Genomic DNA, 17459 nt, shown 5'->3' with positions numbered 1-17459 from the left:
AACAGTTGCCTCGACCGCGGCATGCATCTCACGGGCGAGCGACTTCGGCTTCTAGGCTTCGACGGTGCGGCAACTCAGCAAGGCAGGGTCTGGGGCTAGGGCTACTCGTGACGCGCGCGTCCGTGGCTAGGCGGAGGTACGCGGCAATAGGGCAACGTGCTCGTGCCGGTGGTCGGGCGGTTCGGTAGGGGCGTCGATGTGCGCTTACGGTCGCTGCGACACGGGGCAGCAGGCCGGTGTCGCGCGGCGGTGCTACAGCGCTTTCGGTGCTCGGCTCGTCGTGGGTGGCGCTCCAGCACGACGATCGCGGGATGCGCGACGAGGAAGGGCCCCTAGACGGCGAAGGCTTGGTGACGCAGCGGGGTGCGCCGGCATTCACCGTCCGCGTGGTCGAGCAGTGCAGCTTGGTGCTCGTCGCGATGTGAGGCGCTGCGAGGTCCAGGCGCGTGCAAGACTAAGCCTTGGCCACGAGGGCGGCGAGGCAAGCACGGTGTGGCGGCACTGAGGTCGTGCGGTGGCCGTGGGTGGCTACCGGCGTGGATGCGCTGTGCGTGTATGGCCCCGATGGTGTGTGGCTGTGCCTGTGCAGGTGCGACAGTCCACAGCCAGGGCGATCTCGCCCTCATGTCGTGGCTCGATCGGCACGCGGAGTGCAGGGGCGTCGCGGATACGTGGTGACCGGCTGTTGCGATACGGCCAGAGCAGCGCGATGGTTGGACAAAGGAGAACGGCACAAAGGACAGGTAGGCAGGTGGTGAAACAGGAGATGCTCACCGAGGGCTTGTCGGCGGAAGGTCGCGTGGTGCAGGTCGGGCCCGGTGCAGGCAGCGCTGAGGTCACGTCGATGCCGTACGCGCGTGCTCACAGTTCAGCGCAGGGCTCCGGCCGGTGACGAGGGGCTCCAAGACGGCTTCGTGTCGTGGCCGCGGCGACTGCGCGACCATGGTGGGGAAGCAGTGGCACGCGACGCGCATGACGCCGTGGTAGAGGCTGGGTCCATTGTGGTGGACGCGCTTGACGTCAGAGTGGAGTGGCTCGGCGAGGCGTGCTAGTGGCGTTGCCGTGTACTCAGGCTCGGGCGATGTCGCGGACGGCGTCGAGGTCGGCGTTCGAGTGGCCAAGGCGCTCGGCTGGGAGCGGCCACGCGGCGAGGTAGTGGAGGGCCACGGCCAGCGATGGCTGACCGGCGTGGCTATGCAGCAGGGCAGGGCGGAGCAAGGAGGGAGAGGGATGGAGCGGCGGTGGCTAGAAGGAGCTCCAGAGCGAGGCGGCGTCGGGGGTCTTTATAGCGCACCAGCTAGGGCTTCTAGGAGGTGCCGTCCATCCTCGACGTCCGTGCTAGGGAGAGGTACACGCAACACGAATCACGGGCACCTGAGCCAAGGGCGCGGTTGGGATGCGGGTGCAGGGGCGCTGGCGTGCGAGCGGCGGTGGCATCTGGAGGCTAGGGCGCTGCCTAGGGTTAAGGAGGCTGGGGCTTCGGCTGCTGGCCAGGCCGGGCCGTGCAGTGGTAGCGGCCTGGTTGGGCCAAGGCGCTGGCGGGGCGGGCCGAAGGGAGGAGAGAGGGGCAGGCCGGGCTACTGTGCCGGTTGGGCCAAGCAGGCCACGGCTTCGAGTGGGAGAGGCTGGCTGGGCCTGCTAGCGCCGGTTGGGCCAAGAGAAGGGGTGAGCGGGTTGGGCCTCCAGCGCAAGTGGAAGAGGCCGGCTGTGGTGGTCACGGGCTGAGCAGGCGAGCTGGGCCGATTCTATTGCTTGGGCTGGTTTGGCCATTTCCTTTTTCTCCCCCTTGTTCTATCCCTTTCTATTCCTATTTTCTACCTTCTAAATAAACCAAGGGCTTCTATGTGGGGACCAGTCAAGGGTTGGCAATTCACGGGCATTGAGTTGTTAAGGATAGTTGGTTGATTATAGAATTTAGGTCAAGGGGTTCATGAGAGATTCTAGAAGGAGTCAAAAGGATTCGCTACGGACTTGTGCTCTCCAACACAAAACCCTAAACCAAATAAGGAACTCTGGCAAGCTCCTACAACATCACTATATGTATGCAACAATTTATTTATAAATTGTTCTTTGTTTGTCCTAGCATCTACATGCTTCACATATTGTAGGAAAATTTTTAAAAAGTTCATATTTTTGGCTTCTCCAAAAACCTGGGTTGTTACAGTGGTGAAGTGGCTTATCAGTTGGAATTGCCTGGGTGTTTATCAGGTGTACATGATGTGTTCCATGTGTCTCAATTGAAGAAGTGTTTGTGTGTACCTAAGGAACAGATACCATTAGAGGAACTTACAATTAAGTAAGATCTCACTTATGAGGAGTTTCCGGAAAGGATTTTGGAGATGGCAGAAAGAGTTACAAGGAGCTAAGTTATTAAGATGTGTAAGGTTCAGTGGAATCGGTATACAAAAGATGAGGCTACTTGGGAAAGAGAAGAGGATCTAAGGAAAACATACCCATAGCTTTTTAAGTAAGCATTGTCCAAATCTCGAGGACGAGATTCATTTTAAGGGGGGTAGAATTGTAACACCCTAAAATTTGCATGATTTTAAAATAAGGGAAAATAAATTGATTATGTATTTATGTGTGCATTTAAATATAGGAAAATAATAATTTTGTTAAAGTTAAAAATCAAATATAGGTCTACATGCATATTTATGCATTCATGCTACTGCATATCATTTTTGTATTGTGTGGTTTGAAATTAGATTCCAAATTGAATTGAATTTGCATTCAAGAATTGGTTTAGAAATTGGTTTAGAAAATGGAAAAGGAATTTTCTTCTCCCTCCTATGCTTTCGGCCTGTTGGCCTGCTCCTTCGTGCCTGTGGCCCATTCCGTTTCTCCACGCTGGCCCAGCTCGGCCTCCCTTCCGCGCCCCGCTCTCTTTCGCAAGTGCGGGCCAGTTCTACTCTTCCCTTCCCCGCGGCCCAATCAGCTTGGCCCAGTTCCGCGTCGCGCCTGTGTTGCGTTTTCCCCTCTCTCTTCTTGCTGACGTGCCGGGTCCACCTGTCAGCAGCCCGTCTTCTTCCTCCTCTCGCGCATGACAGGGATAGACTCCGCCGTGCCGCCGTGTCCGCCTCTACTACATCCTCGCGGTGGCGTGCTCCCCACGTCGCCCCGCCTCATAAAAGCCGAGACCGCGCCTACGCCGCCTCCCTATCCTGCCTTACAGCATGTTTTTCACCTCGCCTAGAGCTCACAGCCGTCGTAGCCCTAGCACCGCCACCGTCGTCGGGTTCAAGCTGCTGCCGCGCGCCGTCGTTGGTTCCCAGCTCGAGATTTCGGTTTCGATGAGTCCGCCGTCGCCCCCTCTTTCTCCCCGTGTCTTCGGTTCGTCAAACGGTGGTCCATAGGCTTTAAACCGAGAGGGCTGCCCACTCCGACAATGGCGTCGCCGTGTCGGTACTGCTTCGGCCGGCGAGTTCTATCTCTTACCCGCCTGATTCAATCTCGGCCGCCCAAATCTAATCCAATGGTCCAGATGCAATGATACCCCTTCGCCGGTCTATTTTGTAAAAGAACCCTTATAACTATTCAGATCTCAACCCGTGGTCCCTGTTTTCATTATAAAGAGCCCCTGACTTTTCTTTAAATCATGCCCGCAGTCCCTAGATCAGTTTAAAATTAGAATTTGATTTATTTTAATTCAAAAATCAAGTTCCACTTATTAACAAATTTGCCACTACCTTCTATAGGCCATAAAATCTCCGTTTTAACTCTGATTTGATCCGTTCAACTTGGGTTAGGTTCATAATTCCATAATCTACATGTTCATACTACTGTTAAGTAGGTTTTCAACTTTTAAAATTAGAGGTTAGATTTGATCTATTATCTTACTAAAGGAAATCTTGTTTAATTCATAATTTCATCGTTTTAGCTCCGATTTTTGTGATCTTCGTGTCTGTGTGTTTGTAGTGAGGCATAGATTCATTTTACAAACTTTTCATCTTGATTTTATGCCGATTGGTGTACTTTTCTAATCTATAGCATTTGTTTGCTATACATGATTGCTTCTAGATGCTTGTATGTTGCTGTGATTATCGAGTATAGATGGTGAGCAATTCGTGGGGGACCAATAGTATTACTTTGACGCGCCGGATCAGCAGGAGTACTTTTTTCAAGGCAAGTATAGCATGGGATCATCCTTGTGTCCTATCAACTTTAATACATTTAATTCATATTACATGTGTCACTTTGATAAGGATTCCCTAGAATTAAACTTTTACCTTGTCACATATGGGATATGCATTGGGTAGCTTTGCTAGTGCTCAACTAAACAATGATCTTGTAACTTGACTAATGATATATGCAATAAACATTAAAATATGACTTTTTAGCAACTTGGAAACAGGGGGTTGGAGTGTTAGCTACTTTCTAAATGCTTCAGATTCCTCTCCCTAAGGACTTATCTGTAAGTAATCATCCGGAACTTACAGTACAACTATGAGGGCTATATGGCTCTGGCTTTAGCTCAGTATGAGGACCTTTTCTAGCTTGTTAGTGGTTACCTTTATTGGCATAAGAATGGCTTACCGAATCGGGTATAGGACAACCTCTACTCTTATGTGTATAGCCACGATGGAATTGTGCCATTCGACGGGGGTTCCTATATCTATTCGCCGAGTGAATCTAATGGCCATAACTTGTTAGACGAACCTTTGAAAGGCTTCATAGTGAACCATGCCTGCTCACCTTAGAAGTGTTTTGGGAGTAATTAACCCAGGCATATGGGTATCACGACTCATATTGAAAGTGTACGACCTCTACAGAGTGTAAAACTGGTATATCAGCCATGCTCACGGTCATGAGTGGCCTTGGAACATTTACGGAATAGTTGAACACTAAGAATTATCTGTTTATGCTATTCATTATTCATGTTTACATTGATCATGTGTTTTGCTTTGGGAATTAAAATATTTTGTTGCTACTCTTATGCTAAAATTTTGACAACTAAAAGCTGAATGTTATGAAACCTGTGTCAAGCCTTTTAAGCCTCATGAACCCCGTGTTACACTTGTTGAGTACGACATGTACTTACGCTTGTTTATTTTCATTATTTAGATAAAAATCCTGGATGGGTAACAGATGGTTATGGTAATGACGATTTTCCTGAGGATTAATAGACTTGTGGTCAACCAGTTGACGTCCCTGTGCTATAGAGCTTCCGCGAGAGATCTTTTCTTTATATTTCCGCTACATATATGTGAAGACTATGTTCTATTATTCGTGATGTAATAAATACTTGTGATGATACTATTTATAATTTGTCGGCTTATGTGTGTTACTGATCTTTGGACACACTTAAGATTTTGCATCATATTTTATCTTTAAAATCCGGTGTGACAGCCCCTCGCCACTCGTTGGAGGTTCCAAGATGGCAAGCTTCAGAGGAAGCTGAAAGTATAACTGGAACAGTACGGTCTCCCACCGCCACGAATTCATTCTAGCAGTCTAGCACCCTAGTTCGTAGCGATATGATTGTACATAAGGCCGATGACAATTTTGCTACCTGACTGTGGTTCCTTTGTGGTGGCGATGATTCACTCAAGGCTATCAAGACACACCAATGACCATCACCGTCTTCTTGGGCCTTTAGAGATGAGGAGCCATGGAGGCATGGACATCAGGATCAGGAGTTCAAGAAACAACATCCTGGTCTTCCAAATAAGCCCAAAAGGGTTGAGAGCAACTCGACTCCCAAATTGCACGTCTGTAGGCTCTATTTTGTCCCAGTAAACAGAAGAACAAACAAACTGTTATTCTTACGTATAGTTCTATACTGTACTGGGCATGTAATTGTACACCTCTGTGTCTTGAATGATACACTCGAGGTGAAGAAGAGAGGAGCAGTGAAATCTGAGGCAGTGGTTAGGCTGGTGCTTGTCTTGCGCTGTGATTTGGATTGAGGTGCAGGCGTGCATCTGCAGGCCCTACGAGGAGCAAAAGGGAGAGATGGTGTTCTGTGCAGCGAGCTCTTCATCCACCAATGCAAGCCCATATGTGACTTATATTAAGATCATCAAAGTAAACTGCACTGACATAATCTCTTTGTCCACATGTATTTCTGAATTTTCACAGTTTACTTCACATGTCGCACATTCCATAAGCTGATAATCAGCTATGGTTCCTAAAACGCACTTATATTTTGCAGCACGCATTCTAATAACAAGAGTGAGGCCGTAATAGTTTTTCATTGCCACCAACTTAATCGGTTCTGGTTGGGTATTAATTTTGAAAAAGAGAAGAAATGGAAACATGGCCATCTTCATAGTCACCTCAACTTCTAACTGGGCTGGGCTGCGAGAAAAATGATAAAAACATGCATGTTTTGGCAATGGATTCAGGGCCAGGTGGGCGTCCTCATCGGTAGCCCAACTAAAGGTGTTAACTGAGTTCAAGTACTACATAGTAAAGGAACAAAAAATTTACATCAATGTGATATTATTGTGCTGTCTTTTCTTGGGCAGACAGGGGGTCCATAAAAGAGCAATGAGGGAGAAGAAATAAACACCATACCAGGCATTCTGAGCATGAGCTCTTGCTTCAGCTTCGTTCTTTTGGTTCAAGATAGATGAATGTTTAATTCAATATTTTCCTAGAGGCGCTTCTCCACTCTTTTTCTGTAGTAAGCTCGGGAGGCACCAGAAGTGCTCTTGTTATAGAGGATGGTTAGGCATGGAGCGTGTGGGGAGGAGGATGCTCCAACAGAGAAAACTAATGTCGCAACAGAAAACCACATGGCGTCATCTCAAAACTGAAGTCAGAGGCAGAGTTTATGCATAACTTGTACGTGCACCTGCCATGCGTGTCTGTTGCTAGATCCAATTTGGTAGAATGACCAACTTGCATCCTGTCTTAACCTGAAACTGAACTGAGCAAAGTGATTGAAAATTTACTCACATGCACTTCTTTGTCTGAATTTGAGTGCATGGTACACTCCATGTAATGTAGTTGTATGCGCATAATCTAGCTGGACTGATCACGCTGAATAATTGTGTTGAACCAATCAAATTAAATAGTACATGCTTGCATAGTTTCTGGATTGTCAGCTAGGTTGAAAGTTTGGTCGATTTATTTAGGGTCGACCCAAACCAGGCATCCTGAGCATGAGCTCTTGCTTCAACTTCCTTCTTTTGGTTCAAGATAGATGAATGTTTAATTGAATATTTTCTTAGAGGCTCCTCCACTCTTTTTTCTGTAGTAGGCTTAGGAGGCACGAGGATTGCTCTTGTTACAGAGGATAGTGAGGCATGGAGCCAGTGCGGATGAGAATGCTCCAACAGGGGGCAGAGAGAAGGGGGGTGGGCAGGGGACCCCCTCCAATGTTCCATGGACTTCAATAGATGGACCCTTATAATAATAGCTGATAATTAGCTATGCATATCATTGCTAAAGCCCAGTTAACGGCATAAGGAAACCAAACGTCCGTCTTTGCCTGCGACCTTTGTATTTCATCGGTCACTAGATATATGTCGGTGCATCGCATGGGGTCACGAATTTTTTCCCACGCCTATAGTGACACACGTGGCTTGTGGTTAGACGAATAAATTAAGAAATTTTGAAATCTAATTTCATAATCTTAATCAACTAAAAATATAATTATCTCGAAAATATAAATCTAGTCTATAGAAACCTAACAAAATTGTTTTTGGTTTTATCTCTACACCTAAAAATATGAAAGGGAATCGATAAACTATAATTGTACAAATTTGTGCAATGGTAACAACAACTGTACCTACTATGCTTGACTAAAACCGTGCTAAAGTATCTCTTCAAACGACCCACAACTATCAATCAAAGAATATTTCAATCGTTGAATATATCAATCGCGGAGGGCGGAAGAGACATGCTAAAAGGCCAAAAAGCCTACTCACCTTCCACCTGAACTTGGGCTTCTCTACTGAGCGGGCTCGCTGCAAGGCCTAGACGCAACCCAAGCCAGAAAACGCTTCGCCTTCACCAGGTCCTTTTCAACCGTCGTTGTGTACCTCCGTCAGAATGTCAGATAGTCCCAAATTATCCCTGTCCCAAATTATAAGACGTTTTGGTATTTCTAAATTTATAATTTTTATTATATGTCTAGACATAATATATATAAATACATAGCAAAAGTTATAAATATAGAAAAAACCAAAACGTCATAGAAATTGGAACTGAGGGAGTAACAGATAGACGCACAACCATGGCCGCACAGGGAGAGCAGTCCAGCTCGTGCGACGCGGGGGAGGGGTCACCGCCGCGCCCCTTCTCCAGGGGGCGAGTGGAGCTGCTCCCACGCCATCTTCCGCGCCGCCTCCGTCGCGCGCAGGTCCCGGCTTCTCTGCCAAGGTGAGGAAAGCCAACCGGCCATCATCCGTTATCCAGCGAGCCGAAAATTTGTCTCCTTCACTGCTTCCACAGATTCTTCTTGTTTTCTACGGTGGAGACGGACTCTACGCGAACTCCTCAGCAGGGCGGGAGCGGGGCGACAGCACGGACCAGACGAACTCTATGCGGATGCGGACTCTAAAGCGTGGCGGGAGAGAGCAATGGCGCGGGCCAGGGCCCACGTTTATGGATCGCAGATGAGGCGCAGGCGCGCAGCGAGCCGGGTGATGGACCGACACGGTGTCCAAGTCGCACTCAGTGGGGGGGCGGACTCTGCAGATGCGGGCGATTAGGCAGCGGAGCGAGGCGATTAGAGGCACACGACGATAAGATAACAATAGTTATTTTTTAGGTGCAGAGATAGACAAGAGATCGGTGGATGTGAATCGACGCTACTCGCCTCCTCCGTGTCTCTGGCTCTCCATGTCTCCGTCTCTTCTCTGAGTAGCTGCGCTCGGCCTCGGACTGCTGATGAGACTCCGTCATCCGTCCTAGGCGCTGCAGCTGTTCGCCCGTCGGAGACTTCCACGGCAGCACATGACAGCGCTAGACCAGAGCAGGGCTGTAGCAGAGCAGCTTAGCGAGCAGAAACATCCGAACAGGAATATAGAAGCGGTCCTACAGGCCTACAGCAGCAAGCTCACAAGGAAATATGCAGCACGTACTCGTCGCGCTGGTACAATAGTCTGTTAGTGTCCATTCACAATCCAGTGAATCATCTCTTAAAACACCACTAGAAAACTGGACTTTGCCGAGTGCCTGAGACTTTGCCGAGTGCTTTTTATCGGGGCACTCGGCAAAGCAATATTTTGCCGAGTGCCGCACTCGGCAAAATAAAGCACTCGGCAAAGGTGGCTTTGCCGAGTGCCAAACACTCGGTAAAGCCTGGCTCTCAGCAAAACTGCACTCGGCAAAGATCCCACTCGGCAAAAGGTGGCCGGCCCGTGACGGCGGCCACCTGCCGTCAGATTTTGCCGAGTGCCTAACGGCTGGCACTCGGCAAATTTTTTTTTTAAAACTTATTTTGCCGAGTGCCAGCCCCAGGCACTCGGCAAATATTTTTTTTCAAAACATATTTTGCCGAGTGTAAGCCTTGGGCACTCGGCAAATTTTTTTTTTTAATTTTTTAAAACTTATTTTGCCGAGTGCTAGCGCCAGGCACTCGACAATTTTTTTTTTATTTTTGAAAATCAACTTTGCCGAGTGCCCCCTGGGCCGGCACTCGGCAAAGCCCACTTTGCCGAGTGCCCCCCATGGCACTCGGCAAAAATTTTTTTTATTTTGGGCCAAAATTTTTTTCTGGGGCCTTGTGACAGTATTTCAAACTCTATTTTAAAATTTGGGACAATTTTGACTTTTTTTTATATATTTCATTAGTTTATTTCGTTTCGTCGAATTTTTCGGGATATTTCAAATTTGAACTGCAAGTACATGGAATAATGGATTTTGGTCATCCAAAAATTGATACTCATGATATTTAGGGTACGTTTAGGCCGTATCCAGGAACTCACATGAAATCCCGAGCATCTCGTTGACGTAACATGTCGAGATACTTGCCGGAAATGTGATTTTACACTACAAGAAATATGAAGATCTATGACAATTTTTTTGTGACGATGAGTCAATTCGTCAATAAGTCATTCTGTTTTATGACGACTTTTGGGTGGAGAATGACTTTCTGACGAAAATTATGTGTTCGTCATTAAGACGCAATAAAAATCGTCATAACCTAGAGAAGTAGTTTGTCTATGATGATCTATGTTCCGTCATAACATGCTACCTTGCAGTTGTCATAAATTATTGGCAATATTAGTTTGTCATGACTTTTAGTTAAATTTTAAAAGAAACTAGATAGCTAGTCCCACAGTCATTTGTATATATCAGCATGTAATTGATAATTTATCAAATTATTATATATACAGCCCATCAGGCTTGCGCCGTGCGCTCCACGCGGGGGTAGCCTAGCAGGCCTGCGTACACCACATGTATAGTATGTTTATATTTTCAATATCCGTCCTGTGCTTGCTTTTTTATAGATCTCCACCCCGTGCATGCTAATTGAATCTCCTTGGCCTCTAAATCACGTGTTTTGCACCTGCTTGCGCACGCAAGGACCCCATGGCCCATGGGGAAACCGGAAACCTGCCTGGACTTCTTTTCCCCACATGCGCCAGCACACCAGCGGACCAGCCCAAAGCCTAGGACGTGGCCCAGCACGAGGAACGCAGCGCTCACTTAAAAAAACCTACTGCTCCGTTCCGTCGCCTCTTTCTCCTCCTTTGCAGCCACCGTCCCGTTCCATGGAGTTTCGCGGAGGTTACCGCCCGCGTCTTTTCCAAAGCTCCAGCCGGCCTCTCTCTTCTCTACTCTCTCTCACCCAACGACGACAGGGCCCCGCGGTGCCGCGTGGTGCAAGCCTATTGGCCAAACCACGTCACGCGCACTCACCCGGTGTCTGATCCCGCTTCCCGCTCGAACACACACGCTCCCGCGTCCGCAAATCTAGAAAGCCGCGGCGCTCTCTCTCTATCTCTCTCTTTTTTTGGGCCGCTGCCAGGCGGGTCCGACAAGCACGTACTCGTGGACATCCAGAACATTTTTTAGGTGTAGATAGATTAGTAGCTTTGCGAAATCACAGTAGTAATTACTAATTTCTTGTTATGATGAAAAAATAGTATATGATTGACGTTGTTATATAGTAAAGTGATTCTGTACGAGTAATTAATTTCTTTAAAAACCGACATTACAAACTAATTGTTGTTTTTTTTATAGAGCCACTAAAATACAAGTTCGATTAGTACCTACGAAATCACTTCATTTTTCCTTGATTTTCAGGAAGTGAGCTCAACTGTAACATTTATTCTTATATATATTTTTGTATCATCTGTTGACTTTGTTTGACATCAGACGTAGTTCAACTAATAATATGTTGGAGGAGAGGGGGAAACCTAGATAGAAAACTAATAATAGGAGATCTTTCATATATGCTTTTAGGGGAGAGAGAGGATAAGTAATATGTTAGAGGTGCTCTGAGATTAGCAGAGAAGTAGCAACCACAGAGACAATCTAGATATAAAAAAGTTTATCAAGGATTTTAGTATTCTCTTTATATGTGAAGTGTGACATGAGGCGTAATATGCATGCTTCACCAAGTGGATGCGCCATTTCATGGAGCCCTAACTACAACTCCTAGGTTTTCAAGGGTCTCGTATATTTCGACGTCATATGCACCTCAAACTTTTTCTCAAGCTGTGTGTTCCACAAGTTAAGGAAACGCTAAGTTTTAGATTTTTCAGAGGTGGTCTAGTTCATGTAAAATTATGTTGGGGTATATAAATTCAGTAGACAATAGTTCTTATGATTTGCAATCTAGTAACATAAAATTCGTTGCAAATAAATAAAAGGAAAAAAAATTAAACAGAGGCTCGCAGAAATAAAGCCCATCTCGTGGATCTGGCCCATCTCAGCCCGCAAGCCACGCCTCATTCAGGCCATTAGATCAAAATGAACGACCAAGATGCAGCAAACCTCACATAAAAGCACATCCAAAACCCTAGACAGCTCCTGGATCCACACCCTCTCCACTTCCTCCCCTCCCGTGCGCCTCCACACCACTGCCCGCCACCTGCTGCTACCACTCCCCTCCCTCTAGATGCCGACCGCGACGCCACCCCTCCATATCCAATCCAAGGCGCCGGAGGCAATGGATCCAACGCTAGCAGCAGAGGATCAGGTCCTGGCGGCCGCAGATTTTAATGGAGTCATCGACGAGGAAGAACCGAGGAGGAGGCAACGGATCTAGGCAGCGTGCACGGAGGAGCTCAAGATTCCCAGGTCTCATCCGGAGTCGTCGCCCCCACTCGCTCGCGAAGAACCACAGCCACCCTGCGATGACGCAGATCATCGACGGCAAGGCCATCGATGCCGGCGTCCGCCGCGATGTCGCCGCCGATGTGGCCGCGCTCTCCTCGTCCCAGACTCGTAAGCACTCCGCTTCCCTCTATCCGCTACCTGTGAGTTCTTGGATCGAGGCGCGTAGGCCTCGGATTGTGTGCTGACGCTGTGCTCTCTCGCTCGCTCGCTCGTAGGTTCCGAGGCTGGCCGTGGCCATCGTGGGGAGCCGGAAAGACTCGCAGACGTCCGTGAACACGAAGCGCAAGGCATCTGCCGAGGTCGGCATCTGCTCATCGACGGCGACCTCCCTGAGGACATCTCCAAGCCCGCGCTCGTCGCCGAGGTTCATCGCCTCAACGCTGACCCCGTCGTGCACGGTACCGCCTCCATTTTTTCCATTCTCCTTCGTTGCTCGTGGTCTCTGGTTGTCAGGCTGCCAACATGCTACTCTGATTGTGTTGCGAATGTAGTAATCTCCCTGCTTGCCTGCTAACTCTGGACTCTAGAGATGGTTAGATTTCCGTTATTATGGAAATAAGGTGAATGGTATGACTCTGATTGTTTTGTCCAGTAATTGAATCATGCACTGTATTACTCTGGATTGGTTGGCTGATTATTACTTGATGGCTTATTCCCAGGAAGTCGACGTCATCGGCTGCATCAGCTCCTTCCACTTCTACCTTACGCAAACTTGCATATTCGCAGGAAGTCAATTTCATCTGCGGCATCAGCTCCTTCCATTTGTTCCTTACAAAAATCCATGGACATTCATGTACGAGTCCAGATTGGGTTCTTTCCAAATTCAAAATTCTCCCCAGTAGATGTATGACCATTTAACCTATTGATTTGTTTATGAATGGAATGTGTTTGAGCTGTGATTTTAATAATTTGGACTATTTGTGTTTTGTCTGGTTCAGATTTTTTTATCATGGGCCGTCCTAAAAAAATGTGGCATGGGCTGGACCTAAAAATATTGGCTATAAAATGGGCCTCTGAAAATGCAAACAGGAATGCGAAAATAAAAAAACAGGCTGAATGTGAAAATAAAAATCGGACTAAAAAATATGTTCTGTTATGCTGCTGGACTGTAAGCTAAATGGGCCCAAACAAAAAATTGTGTGGGCTAATTATAATAAAACAAAATGGGCTGAAAAAATATTAGAAACCTAAATGGGCCGCTTAAAAGTCTGCTTAGTATATGGGCTTAGCCAGGCCTTAAGATATTTAGTGACGACTCTCTAATCTGGTCGTCATTAAAAATTATGATGAAAAAATATGCAATCGTCATTAAACAAGATTTACTATGCATGATCTTTGACGATTGGTTTTTCGTCATGCAGTCGTCACAAATACAACTACTATGACAAATATATTAGAATTCATGATGACAATTGGTCGTCATAGATCCTAAGATTTCTTGTAGTGTTAAATTATATAAAATACAAACGAAGTCCAAAAATCACGAAACTTGTCGAGGCGTCGTGTTATCGCATGTGGAGGCTGTGGTTAAAAATTGAGAAGGTTTCAAGCAAGTTGTGACGTCGGATGCCAAAAATGTCTGGGTTTTTGACATCCGACGTCACAACTTGCTCGAAACCTTCTCAATTTTTTACCACAGCCTTCACATGCGATAACACGATGCCTCGACAAGTTTCGTGATTTTTGGACTTCGTTTGCATTTTATATAATTTAAAATCACATTTCCGGCAAGTACCTTGACATATTACGTCAACGAGATGCTCGAGATTTCATGTGAGTTCCTGGATACGGCCTAAACATACCCTAAATATCATGAGTATCAATTTTTGGATGACCAAAGTCCATTATTCCATGTACCTGCAGTTCAAATTTGAAATATCCCGAAAAATTCGACGAAACGAAATAAACTAATGAAATATATCAAAAAAGTCAAAATTGCCCCAAATTTTAAAATAGAGTTTGAAATACTGTCACAGGGCCCAGAAAAAAATTTGAGCCCAAAATAAAAAAAAATATTTTGCCGAGTGCCATGGGGAGCACTCGGCAAAGTTTATTTTCAAAAATAAAAAAAATTGCCGAGTGCTGGCACTCGGTAAAATAAGTTTTAAAAAATTAAAAAAAAAATTGCCGAGTGTCGGCCCAGGGGCCACTCGGCAAAGTTGATTTTCAAAAAAAAAAAAAATTGCCCTAAAAGCCCACCGGCCCAACCCCGTCCGCCCCTCATCCGCCTCCCCCTGAGGTCGCGACGCCGCCGGCGACACCGGGCCGCCGCTCCGCCCTCGCCGCCTCGGATTCGGTGTCGAGCCAGCATAGGAACTCTGCCGTGGCCAAACCCTAGAGGCGCAGCCGTGCTGCTGGTGCGCGCGACGCCTCCGCCAACAGCAAGGTACCGGCGTCTCTCCCTTGCTCGGACCTTCGTCTCTGCGTCCTCAGGTAGCCCTCACCTCCTGTTCCTCGCCCGCAGCATCGAGGCCAATCCCCCAGGCGCATTGCTTCCTCCGTGCTCTGCCTAGGCCCACCATCAAGACACTGCCAAGCAGCAGCTGCAGGTCACCACCTTCTGCAATGTCGTGAGTCCGCGACGCCCACTAGGTGTTCGAAGAAATGCCGATGGGTATGCAATGGTCGATTTCGTCTTCGCTCATGCTTTGCTTGACCTGGATGTGTGCTCATCTGTCTCTTCTGCTTCTTCCTTCTTCCTCTTCTTACCACTTCTCAGGATGGTGCTTTTGGGATTCTGTGCGCCTAGGGTACGCTTACTGCTAATGGCACTAGTTAATTAACTAATCCTTTTGTTCCCCTATGATGTTAGCTGCTGTTGGCCATTGCGTTTTTACATATTGCCTTTTTATGCAGCTGATATGCCCCTAACAGAACCTGCTGCTGAAGCACGCAATAAAAAAGGCAGCTGTATCTTTTGGATGAAGTGGTATGCATTCATTTTCTAAGTTTATCTACCACAAAAGATTTAAAATATTAAGTACTCTGATGGAAGTGCCATAACTCATTACAGTGAATCTGATTCTATATCCAGTTAGCAGATATAAAGTCACTTATATATGTTACACAGTGAATCTTCTCGGTGGCTGTTTATAGTGTAAATAATGTTTCTTTTGATGCTCTGTGATGCTCAAATTTGAGCTGGAAACCATTCTTCCATATTATGTAAATAATAACTGATCTATCAGAATGACTGAGAAGATGCACACATCATTATGTACTTCCGATAGTCACTAATATTGTTGTAACTTCTAAGCCAATTTTCAGTTTTCCTGTGCTGCATTCGCTGACTACTTATTTGATATTCAACTAGTAGTGTTCCCAGAGATTTTTAACAGATAAGGGTTATTCTTATTACATAATGCATGCAACTATTACATGAAGTCTTAGCTCTCCTGTACTAAGCACTGATACTTATTGGGACATGTTTATTTGGTTGCAAACAGGAGCAGTCGCTAAGTGAAGATAGTAGGAAGGCTAGCAATGAGGTGATATCTATTCAGTTAGATTTATACTTGAATTTGTATATTGTTTTGATGTAAAGCATGTCGTGCTTTTATCTCTTAAAGGGAGTAGAAAACCTGTGTCATTTAGGAATGAGAACCTAAACAATAGTACTGAGGATCGTCACTTAGGAATGAGAACCTAAACAACTGTACTGTGGATCATCTTTACTTTTCTATCTTATGGATATTTGGAGATGAAAATTATGTCTGTGCGAAAGATTTTAAAGTTTGGATGTAGCAAATGTTAATGTGTGCTCTCATTGTTAATGTGCCTTGGTTTTGGAGGCATTTTCTAATAAAGCCTCCATCAGTGTTTAAAGGCCTAATACAGATTGCCTGCCTCTAGAAGTATTCTAGGCAGCCAGAAAAATGCCTTTATATGTTGATATTAAAAGGCATTCTACAAAAGTGCCTCAAAAGATCTTTTACTTCCATGTTATAGTCGGCGTTTTAAAAAATGCCTTGAAAGGTCTTTGAGGGCGTTTTGACCACTTTTAAAGGCATTTCTAAATGACTTGTACAAAGAGCAATGTTGTAGTGGAGCAGCAGGAATACGAAGACAAGTCTGCCTGAAGAAGTGAAGCAAAGAAGTTCTGGGTGGTTAAGTGGGCAGTTAGTTATGCTAGTGCTTCGTTTACATTATGTTTTGTAATATCTCAATAGAATCAGGTGATGTGGTTGGAACTGTCTTGGTAGGAACAGTCTAGGATGGTTGCTTCATGATGGTTCGCTAGAAAGAGTTCTGAGCCAGAACTCTAGGTCTCTAGCTCCTGTTGTTTAGTGGTTTTTGCTGCACGTTTCTTTCTTGCTTCTGTCTAATCTGTGTGAACAAAACGCTTGTGATCAACAGTGAAAGTTGCTTGATTTGCAATTCCGGTTTCACTCGTCGTACATTGAACGTTACACACATCGATCAGATTTGCAATACTGAAACATGTGATTGAAACGCTGCAGGCCGAGGCCGAGCTGGCAGAGACAAGGGAGACGCAAGCGCACCTGACCGCAGAGCTGGAGGCCACGAAGAAGCAGATGGCGGACATGTATCAGATCATGCAAACCATCGGGCAAGCATCGGGTGTCCAAGTGCAGTTGCCAGCTCCAGCTCTGGTTCGACACTTCACAACTGTGAGTATGAAAGTTTAATGTGTTTGTGCTGTTGGGATTGTCGGCCTTCGTGCCGTTGTGATTTTTGGGCTTCGTGCCGTTGGGATTGTCGGCCTTCGTGCCGTTGGGATTATCGGCCTTCGTGCCGTTGTTTCTTGCAGGTTGGAAACCTCCCCGTGCAGGGGAGGTGCTATCGAAATTTTCAATTTTGAGTCTAACACATGCAATCTCTTCTCTTTTGTGTAGCCTCCGTCGGCGGGTTCAAACAATCCCGCTACCGTGTCACCGGCGGCTGATCGCGTCAACCCTTCGCCGCAGTTCGGTCCTTCACCGTAGTCCGGGGGGACACACCTGCAGTCTCCGTCGCCGCAGTAGGGATGTTGGACTTTGTGATGTTGAACTTGTAATAATAAACTTGTGATGTTGAACTTTGGTGCATTTGTGATAGATTTTCGATGGATTTATTAAATATGCGTGTGCTTGTGATATATAATGCATGTTGGTGATATAGATGTGATGATTGATATATATATATATATATATATATGTCTGTTACAATGGAATGTAAAAAAAAATTGCAATTCTCGGGGTCTTTGCCGAGTGCCATGG

At 46.3% G+C, this 17459-nt stretch overlaps 2 long non-coding RNA genes across 2 annotated transcripts; both read left to right on the top strand.

Annotated features, from left to right (window-relative positions):
- The first annotated feature begins 11925 nt into the window (after positions 1-11925).
- Positions 11926-13148, top strand: LOC136505346 (uncharacterized). The gene is made up of 4 exons (XR_010771178.1): positions 11926-12348; positions 12456-12638; positions 12732-12807; positions 12900-13148. It is a non-coding gene; the product is annotated as an uncharacterized lncRNA (long non-coding RNA).
- Positions 13149-14434: 1286 nt separating this feature from the next.
- On the top strand, positions 14435-17349 carry LOC136505861 (uncharacterized). Its single transcript, XR_010771338.1, has 7 exons — positions 14435-14626; positions 14705-14854; positions 14960-14990; positions 15097-15169; positions 15687-15728; positions 16701-16871; positions 17097-17349. It is a non-coding gene; the product is annotated as an uncharacterized lncRNA (long non-coding RNA).
- Positions 17350-17459: the final 110 nt, after the last annotated feature.

The sequence above is a fragment of the Miscanthus floridulus genome, chromosome 14 (genome assembly GCF_019320115.1).
Source record: "Miscanthus floridulus cultivar M001 chromosome 14, ASM1932011v1, whole genome shotgun sequence".
Classification (NCBI taxonomy): Eukaryota; Viridiplantae; Streptophyta; class Magnoliopsida; order Poales; family Poaceae; genus Miscanthus; species Miscanthus floridulus.
This window is presented reverse-complemented; position numbering and strand designations above follow the sequence as displayed.